Source organism: Oncorhynchus clarkii, chromosome 24 (genome assembly GCF_045791955.1).
Source record: "Oncorhynchus clarkii lewisi isolate Uvic-CL-2024 chromosome 24, UVic_Ocla_1.0, whole genome shotgun sequence".
Taxonomy (NCBI): Eukaryota; Metazoa; Chordata; class Actinopteri; order Salmoniformes; family Salmonidae; genus Oncorhynchus; species Oncorhynchus clarkii.
Genome location: NC_092170.1, coordinates 15,626,361 through 15,635,996, shown reverse-complemented (window position 1 = coordinate 15,635,996; position 9,636 = coordinate 15,626,361). Strand labels below are relative to the sequence as shown.

Here is a 9,636-nt window from a genome sequence, read left to right as displayed (position 1 = left end):
GATATCAAGGCATGTTGCCACTCCTCCTCAGTAGGAATCCACTCTGCTGTGCCTGACTGCCATTGCATCCAGATAGGATGATACACGCACGCATGCACACACACACACACACACACATTCTGAGTCCAGTGACAATAGAGTCATTAGCTCACTCTGTCTTCACAGCCAAACTTGTTGTGTTAGCTGGAACCACATATTACCTTGTTCTCTTACTGTGCCAAATACTACTCCTCTCCCTCACTTCATCTCTATCTCCCCCCTCCCTCTCTCTCCTATCTCTTCTCTCCTCCCCGTTCCACCTCCCACACAAATGCACACACTCACTCTCACACTCCTTGCCCTTACTTACACATATTCTGAATGGCTTAGTCAGAGCGCTAGCAACATGCATAGAGGTATCCAGCGTTAACCTCCACTAAGCCCTGAGGGAGGACAGATAGGTATAGTTGAGGAATAATTGAGGAAGTGTTGAACTGCAGAGGAAGACCTGCTTGAGTGCCTTCACTTCTGACAGGAGACTCTTCTACTCTCTCTCTTTTCACTCTCTCTTCTACTGTTGTCTCTTCTGACAGACTCTCTTAGTCCCTCTCTCCCTCACTCTCTATCCTGCTCTCTCTTTTGTCTTAAGAGAACTGTGGCTTCACTATGGGACTCTGTCTCTCTCCAGTGTTTTGTTGCTGTGGTCTCAGTTTGTCTGTTTAGACAACAAACAGGACTATTCTCCATCTAACAGGTAAGACTCTACTTGTGTCTCAAATGGCACCCTATTCCCTATATAGTGCATAACTTTAGACCAAAGCCCTATCCATATCGGTCCGGGTCAAAAGTAGTGCACTATAAAGGGAATAGGGTTCCATTTTCTGTCGGTTTGTTTTTTGTTTTCATTGCCCTATTAGACACTTTCCATCTCTGACATGTCAGTCCTGGTGTCCTCACCGTGGGTTAGTGTGAGCTGTAGAGGTTAAAACTGCTGTTACAACTCTCTGCTTTAATCAAGTTGTATTACTTTGTACTTTGTTTGTCTATGTTCACATCCAACTCTATATCTATGTTCACATCTAACTCTATATCTATATTCACATCCAACTCTATATCTATATTCACATCCAACTCTATATCTATGTTCACATCTAACTCTATATCTATATTCACATCCAACTCTATATCTATATTCACATCCAACTCTATATCTATATTCACATCCAACTCTATATCTATGTTCACATCCAACTCTATATCTATATTCACATCCAACTCTATATTCACATCCAACTCTATATCTATGTTCACATCCAACTCTATATCTATATTCACATCCAACTCTATATCTATATTCACATCCAACTCTATATCTATGTTCACATCCAACTCTATATCTATGTTCACATCTAACTCTATATCATCTCTATATCTATATTCACATCCAACTCTATATCTATGTTCACATCCAACTCTATATCTATATTCACATCCAACTCTATATCTATATTCACATCCAACTCTATATCTATGTTCACATCCAACTCTATATCTATATTCACATCCAACTCTATATCTATATTCACATCCAACTCTATATCTATATTCACATCCAACTCTATATCTATATTCACATCCAACTCTATATCTATATTCACATCCAACTCTATATCTATATTCACATCCAACTCTATATCTATGTTCACATCTAACTCTATATCTATCACATTCACATCTAACTCTATATCTATGTTCACATCCAACTCTATATCTATGTTCACATCCAACTCTATATCTATATTCACATCCAACTCTATATCTATGTTCACATCCAACTCTATATCTATATTCACATCCAACTCTATATCTATGTTCACATCTAACTCTATATCTATATTCACATCTAACTCTATATCTATGTTCACATCCAACTCTATATCTATATTCACATCCAACTCTATATCTATATATCTATTCACATCCAACTCTATATCTATATTCACATCCAACTCTATATCTATATTCACATCCAACTCTATATCTATATTCACATCCAACTCTATATCTATGTTCACATCTAACTCTATATATATGTTCACATCCAACTCTATATCTATATTCACATCTAACTCTATATCATCCAACTCTATATCTATATTCACATCCAACTCTATATCTATGTTCACATCTAACTCTATATATATGTTCACATCCAACTCTATATCTATATTCACATCTAACTCTATATCTATGTTCACATCCAACTCTATATCTATATTCACATCCAACTCTATATCTATATTCACATCCAACTCTATATCTATATTCACATCCAACTCTATATCTATATTCACATCCAACTCTATATCTATATTCACATCCAACTCTATATCTATATTCACATCTAACTCTATATCTATGTTCACATCCAACTCTATATCTATATTCACATCCAACTCTATATCTATATTCACATCCAACTCTATATCTATATTCACATCCAACTCTATATCTATATTCACATCCAACTCTATATCTATATTCACATCCAACTCTATATCTATGTTCACATCCAACTCTATATCTATGTTCACATCCAACTCTATATCTATATTCACATCCAACTCTATATCTATATTCACATCCAACTCTATATCTATATTCACATCCAACTCTATATCTATATTCACATCCAACTCTATATCTATATTCACATCCAACTCTATATCTATGTTCACATCCAACTCTATATCTATATTCACATCCAACTCTATATCTGTGTTCACATCCAACTCTATATCTATATTCACATCCAACTCTATGTTATATCTATGTTCACATCCAACTCTATATCTATGTTCACATCTATATTCACATCCAACTCTATATCTATATTCACATCCAACTCTATATCTATGTTCACATCCAACTCTATATCTATATTCACATCCAACTCTATATCTATTCACATCCAACTCTATATTCACATCCAACTCTATATCTATGTTCACATCCAACTCTATATCTATATCTATATTCACATCCAACTCTATATCTATGTTCACATCCAACTCTATATCTATATTCACATCCAACTCTATATCTATATTCACATCCAACTCTATATTCACATACTCTATATTCACATCCAACTCTATATCTATATTCACATCCAACTCTATATTCACATCCAACTCTATATTCACATCCAACTCTATATCTATATTCACATCCAACTCTATATCTATGTTCACATCCAACTCTATATCTATATTCACATCCAACTCTATATCTATATTCACATCCAACTCTATATCTATATTCACATCCAACTCTATATCTATGTTCACATCCAACTATATCTATATTCACGTCCAACTCTATATCTATATTCACATCCAACTCTATATCTATATTCACATCCAACTCTATATATATATTCACATCCAACTCTATATCTATATTCACATCCAACTCTATATCTATATTCACATCCAACTCTATATCTATATTATCCAACTCTATATCATCACAACTCTATATCTATATTCACATCCAACTCTATATATATATTCACATTCAACTCTATATCTATATTCACATCCAACTCTATATCTATATTCACATCCAACTCTATATCTATGTTCACATCCAACTCTATATCTATATTCACATTCAACTCTATATCTATATTCACATCCAACTCTATATCTATATTCACATCCAACTCTATATCTATGTTCACATCCAACGCTATATCTATGTTCACGTCCAACTCTATATCTATATTCACATCCAACTCTATATCTATATTCACATCCAACTCTATATCTATATTCACATCCAACTCTATATCTATATTCACATCCAACTCTTTGATTGTGTTTGTAGATCAATTTTATAGAAGACTAAAACATATCTAAAACATTTGTATGTTTCTTAAATTGAAGAATATAGTTCAGATAAAATTTAACAAGAGATTGAATTCCTCAGTTGTGGGATCTGTTTCACAGAATAAAAACATGTAGAGACTTGGGTTTAATATTTTATTGAGAATCAACCAATTTTCCATCCCGAGAAAATTGAAAGAAATTACTGGGCTTGCCGGTATTCTCGAAGTGCTATTTAAAAGCGTGAAATACAATCCCCCCAAAAATCAGACATGATTATACCGCTAGAAATGGCTAAATATACACATGCACTAATGATTTCTTGTTGTATTATTTGCAATTTAATCAACTCAAAGTTCTCTGAAAGTCTCCACACTATTTTGTTGATGTAGCCTAGTTTTTATGAAGGCCTATGAAGCACTATTGGCCGACTGGTCAAATATTATGAGGTTATTACAGTGTTGTTATAATTAGGCAACATAAATGTTAGCCTACATTTGACTGAAAGATGCATCATGGTACTTTTCTCTCCCCTTGCACCTGGCTATCGGGGGAATTTGGGAAAGTTGTGGCTGTTTTTACTTTATGATATCCGCCTATTGTGCTAATCAAACAGATAAACGTAGCGGAGATTCAGCACCATGGATAGCGCCGTGGTTGATCATTGCCCGTGAATCTAAACCGCTGTGCATCATGTGCTATTCTAAGGTAGGCTATATTTTACATAAAAGCTAACATTTTCTTTCTGCATTCATTATCATTCATTAGCCCAAAAAAATCTATGACATTTCTAGCAAATTCTAGTCAATGATCATCTCTCAGGGTCTTGTTTTAAAATGTTTGTCACAGCATAAAATACATGAATCGCAAGCCTTCTGGCTACACCAACTTGGACTATAAAATGAAATACAGAGATGATTATTTTCCATTATCTGGAACTGAACACCCTCCTCTGCAACTGGATCCTGGACTTCCTGACGGGCCGCCCCAGGTGGTGAGGGTAGGCAACAACACATCTTCCTGGCCATGCACAACTCCCAACGTCATCATTAATACGTTTGTTGAAGACACAACTGGGGTAGGCCTGATCACTGACAACGTTGAGACAGCCTATAAGGAGGAGGTCAGTGACCTGGTAGTGTGGTGCCAGAACAACAACCTCTTCCTCAATGTCAGCAAAACGAAGGAGCTGATCCTGGGTTACAGAAAACAGGAGGGCTGAGCACACCCCCATCCACATCGACTGGGCTGAGGAGCTGGTTGAGAGCTTCAAGTTCCTCTGTGTCCACATGATTAAGTAATTAACATGGTCCACAAACACCAACACAGTCATGAAGAAGGCACAACAATGCCTCTTCCCCCAAGATTTGGCTTGGGCCCTCAGATCCTCAAAAAGTTATACAGCTGCACCATTGTGGCTGGATCATCGCTTGGTATGTCAACTGCTTGGCATCCAACCAAAAGGCACTACAGAGGGTAGTGCGTACGGCCGAGTACATCACTGGGGTTGAGCCCCTTGCAATCCAGGACCTCTATACAAGGAGGTGTCAGAGTAAGGCCCTAAGAATTGTCAAAGACTCCAGCCCCCCAAGTCATAGATTGTTCCCTCTGATACCGCAAGGCTGGACCCTGAACAGGACCCTGAACAGCTTCTACTCCCTAACCATAAGACTGCTAAATAGTTAATTAAATAGTTAACCAAATAGCTACTCGGACTATCTGCATTGACCCCTTTTACACTCATTCTTTTGACTCATTACGTACGCTGCTGCTACTGCTTATTTTCTTATTATTATACTGGTACTATGTGTATAGCCAAGTTATTGTTACTCATTGTGTATTTATTCCTTGTGTTATTATTATATAAGGCGGAGTGATTTCTGCATAGTGCCACTTTAAATATGCACTATGCAGAAATTGCTCCTCCCTTTCCTGGTTCTTAAAATTTGAATAGTTCGCCTAATTTCAGTTTATGTGACAAAAAAAGCAAGTATTGTGTAAAGAATCATTGTACCATTTAAATATCTGTGAAATATGTATTCCATAATCAAAAATGTTGTATTTTCAGCTGTTTGAAGCCGGTGTACAAAACCAAAAGTAAAAGATGCAAAACTTAACTTAAAACATAGAAAAACAAATAGCGCACATAGAACAGATCTACAGATCTACAGCATTTGTGTATTTGAGCAGTTGTTATAAGAGCTAGAGTCAGGGCCATGGTCCAAGATGCAGCAGCTGCTTGGCTCTCAGGGCAGCAGGGTATGGTGTGTGTGTGTGTGTGTGTGTGTGTGTGTGTGTGTGTGTGTGTGTGTGTGTGTGTGTGTGTGTGTGTGTGTGTGTGTGTGTGTGTGTGTGTGTGTGTGTGTGTGTGTGTGTGTGTGTGTCAACAGAGCAGCAGGCTATACTGTAGCTACATGGGCACCAGATCTCTGATTCTCCATAGCTGTTTCATGGATAGCTGTGTGTCAGCTTAGGAGTCATCCATTACACCGTACACACTTACAAAAAGGTGCTATCTAGAACCTAAAAGGGTTATTTTACTGTCCCAATAGGAGAACCCTTTGAAGAACCCTTTTTTGTTCCAGGGTAGAACCCTTTGTTTCCCGGTAAAACCCTATTAGGTTCCATGTAGAACTCTTTCCACACAAACCAAAAAGGTTTCTACCTTGAATCAAACAGGGTTCTCATATGGGATAGCCGAAGAACCCATTTTTGCAACCCTTTTTTCTAAGTGTGTACAGATCAACCATACTAATAAATAACCATCCATTACAGCATACAGATCATCCATACTAATCAATAATCATCCATTTGTCACGCCCTGACCATAGAGAGCCCTCGGTGTTCTCTATGGTGTTTTAGGTCAGGGCGTGACTAGGGTGTTTTCTAGTTTTCATTTTCTATGTTGGTGTGAGTATGGTTCCCATTTGGAGGCAGCTGAAGATCGTTGCCTCTAATTGGGGATCATACTTAGTGTGGTCCTTTTCCCACCTGCGTTGTGGGATAGTGTTTGTGCTTAGTGCTATGTGCACTACGAACTTTGGCGGGAGTCGCCAAGGAGTATAGGAGGACAGCGACGACGCCGGGGTCCGCGGCCACAGAAACCCCAACATTTTGGTCGAGGCAAGGAGAGAGCCAGAGACCGTCGGGGAGTCGATGGAGCAGTGTGAGGAGGGAGATCGGAGAGAGATGATGGTTAGGTGTATTCTGCAGCGCATTCGCCCTGAAGAGCGCCTTCCCCAGCCCGGTATGTCCTGTGCCGGCTTTCCCGCACTCGCCCTGAAGAGCGTGTCATCAGTCCGGTGAAACCTGTGCCGGCTCCACGCACCAGGCCTCCAGTGCGCCTCCCCAGCCCGGTACATCCTGTGCCGTCTCCCCACAATCGCCCTGAAGAGCGTGTCATCAGTTTGGTGAAACCTGTGCCGGCTCCACGCACCAGGCCTCCAGTGTGCCTTCCCAGCCCGGTACATCCTGTGCTGGCTCACAGTCCAGACCTTCCAGCGACGGTTCACAGTCCAGACCTTCCAGCGACGGTTCACAGTCCAGACCTTCCAGCGACGGTTCACAGTCCAGACCTTCCAGCGACGGTTCACAGTCCAGATCTTCCAGCGACGGTTCACAGTCCAGACCTTCCAGCGACAGTTCACAGTCCAGATCTTCCAGCGACGGTTCACAGTCCAGATCTTCCAGCGACGGTTCACAGTCCAGACCTTCCAGCGACGGTTCACAGTCCAGACCTTCCAGCGATGGTTCACAGTCCGGTGCCATGGCCGGCGCCTTCCTCTGCTCCGGTGCCCAGTCCAGGCACAGCGTCCAGTCCCGCTCCATAGCCGGAGTCTTCCTCTGCTCCGGTGCCCATCTCTGGCACGACGTCCAGTCCCGCTACATGGCCGGAGCCTTCCTCTGCGCCGGTGCACAGTCCAGTCCAGGCACGGCGTCCAGTCCTGCTCCATGGCCGGAGCCTTCCTCTGCTCCGGTGCCCAGTCCGGGCACGGTGTTCAGGCTGGCTTCATGGCCGGATCAGCAGTCTGAGCGTGTGCCCAGTCCAGGCACGGCACGGCGTCCAGTCCCGCTCCATGGTCGGAGCCTTCCTCTGCTCCGGTGCCCAGTCCAGGCACGGCATTCAGCCTGGCTTCATGGCCGGATCCGCGGTCTGCGTAGCGGGTGCGGTCTGCGTACGTCCCGCACCGGAGCCACCACTGACGCTAGTTGCCCACCCTAACGCGCCCCATCTAGGTTCAGGATTTGCGGTCGGAGTCCGCACCTTTGGGGGGGACTCCAAGGGCTCTCTGACCATAGAGAGCCCTCGGGGTTCTAATCAATAATCATTAATTTCACCATACAGATTAACCATACTAATAAATCATAATTCATTACACCATGCAGATCAACCATACTAATCAATGGACTTCTAGCTCTCCATACATACAGAAGGCAAAGTTCTTGTACAGAGAATATGAGGACAGTTGCAAAGGCATTCATGACTGAGTTTAAGCTGTAGCATGACCTCACAGTTGGGGTTAGTGTATCTATCTGTGAAATGTAGGGAATGCAGTTACTGATGTAACTTTGTTATCAGCTTGTTTGGAAAGAGCTATCTGAGAAAAGCCTCCCTTTGTACCCTGAGACAGATGGGGATCCCTACACAGAGTGGAGTGCTAATGGAATGTGTGTGTGTACAGCTGCTGCTGTCAAGAGTAGCTATATTCCTGTGTGCAGAGATGTCACTGCCATAGTGTCAGAAACGGATCCAGACTTGAACGTTGCGACTGCAGCCAGATGTTCAGATTCATTGCTAGCAGCTCCTCTCTGGGGCTGTGTTCCAAATGGCACCATATTCCCTCCATAATGCAAAACTTTTGACCAAAGCCCTGTGGACCCTGGTCAAAGTAGTGTAATGCATAGGAAATAGGGTGCCATTTGGAATGCAGCCTGAATATGAGCTCCGCTGGACGCTGGCTTCACCCTGCTGTACTTAGTTCACTGCTAGTAGGAGAGTCAGAAGGGGAGAGACGAAACACACTTACAAAATACTAGCTTAGTAAATCTGTGCTTAAAGGTAAAGTTATTACTATTCTTTTAGTTGAGATGGATGTGTGTGATGGATCTGAACCCGAGGACAGCAGTCGGTCTTTGAGAAATGTCGCTGTGAGGTGTTTATGACTTGGAACTAATGTTTTTTTTAGTCCGTTTGTATTAATGCAGTATCTTCTCTAATGCAGTTTCTTCTATGTATCTTCTCTAATGCATTATCTTCTTTGTATCTTCTCTAATGCAGTGTCTTCTCTAATGCAGTATCTTTTAAGTATATTCTCTAATGCAATGTCTTATCTAATGCAGTGTCTTTTCTAATGCAGTATCTTCTCTAATGCATTATCTTCTTTGTATCTTCTCTAATGCAGTGTCTTCTCTAATGCAGTATCTTTTAAGTATATTCTCTGATGCAATGTCTTCTCTAATGCAGTATATTTTAAGTATATTCTCTAATGCAATGTCTTATCTAATGCAGTGTCTTTTCTAATGCAGTATCTTCTCTAATGCAGTATATTCTCTAATGCAGTGTCTTTTCTAATGCAGTATCTTCTATATTGCTGTATCTTCTCTGTATCCTCTCTAATGCAGTACCTTATCCGTATCCTCTCCAATGCTGTATCTTATCTGTATCCTCTCTAATGCAGTACCTTATCCGTATCCTCTCTAATGCAGTGTCTTATCCGTATCCTCTCCAATGCTGTATCTTCTCTGTATCCTCTCGAATGCAGTACCT

The 9,636-nt window shown here is 41.0% G+C and overlaps 1 protein-coding gene across 1 annotated transcript in view; it reads left to right on the top strand.

Annotated features, from left to right (window-relative positions):
- Positions 1-641: 641 nt before the first annotated feature.
- LOC139382321 (stAR-related lipid transfer protein 13-like) overlaps positions 642-9,636 on the top strand; it is a 123,132-nt gene continuing 114,137 nt past the window's right edge. Inside the window, exon 1 of the mRNA XM_071126239.1 lies at positions 642-733. The gene's annotated coding sequence lies outside the window, so the exon portion shown is untranslated. The remainder of the gene's footprint in view (positions 734-9,636) is intronic.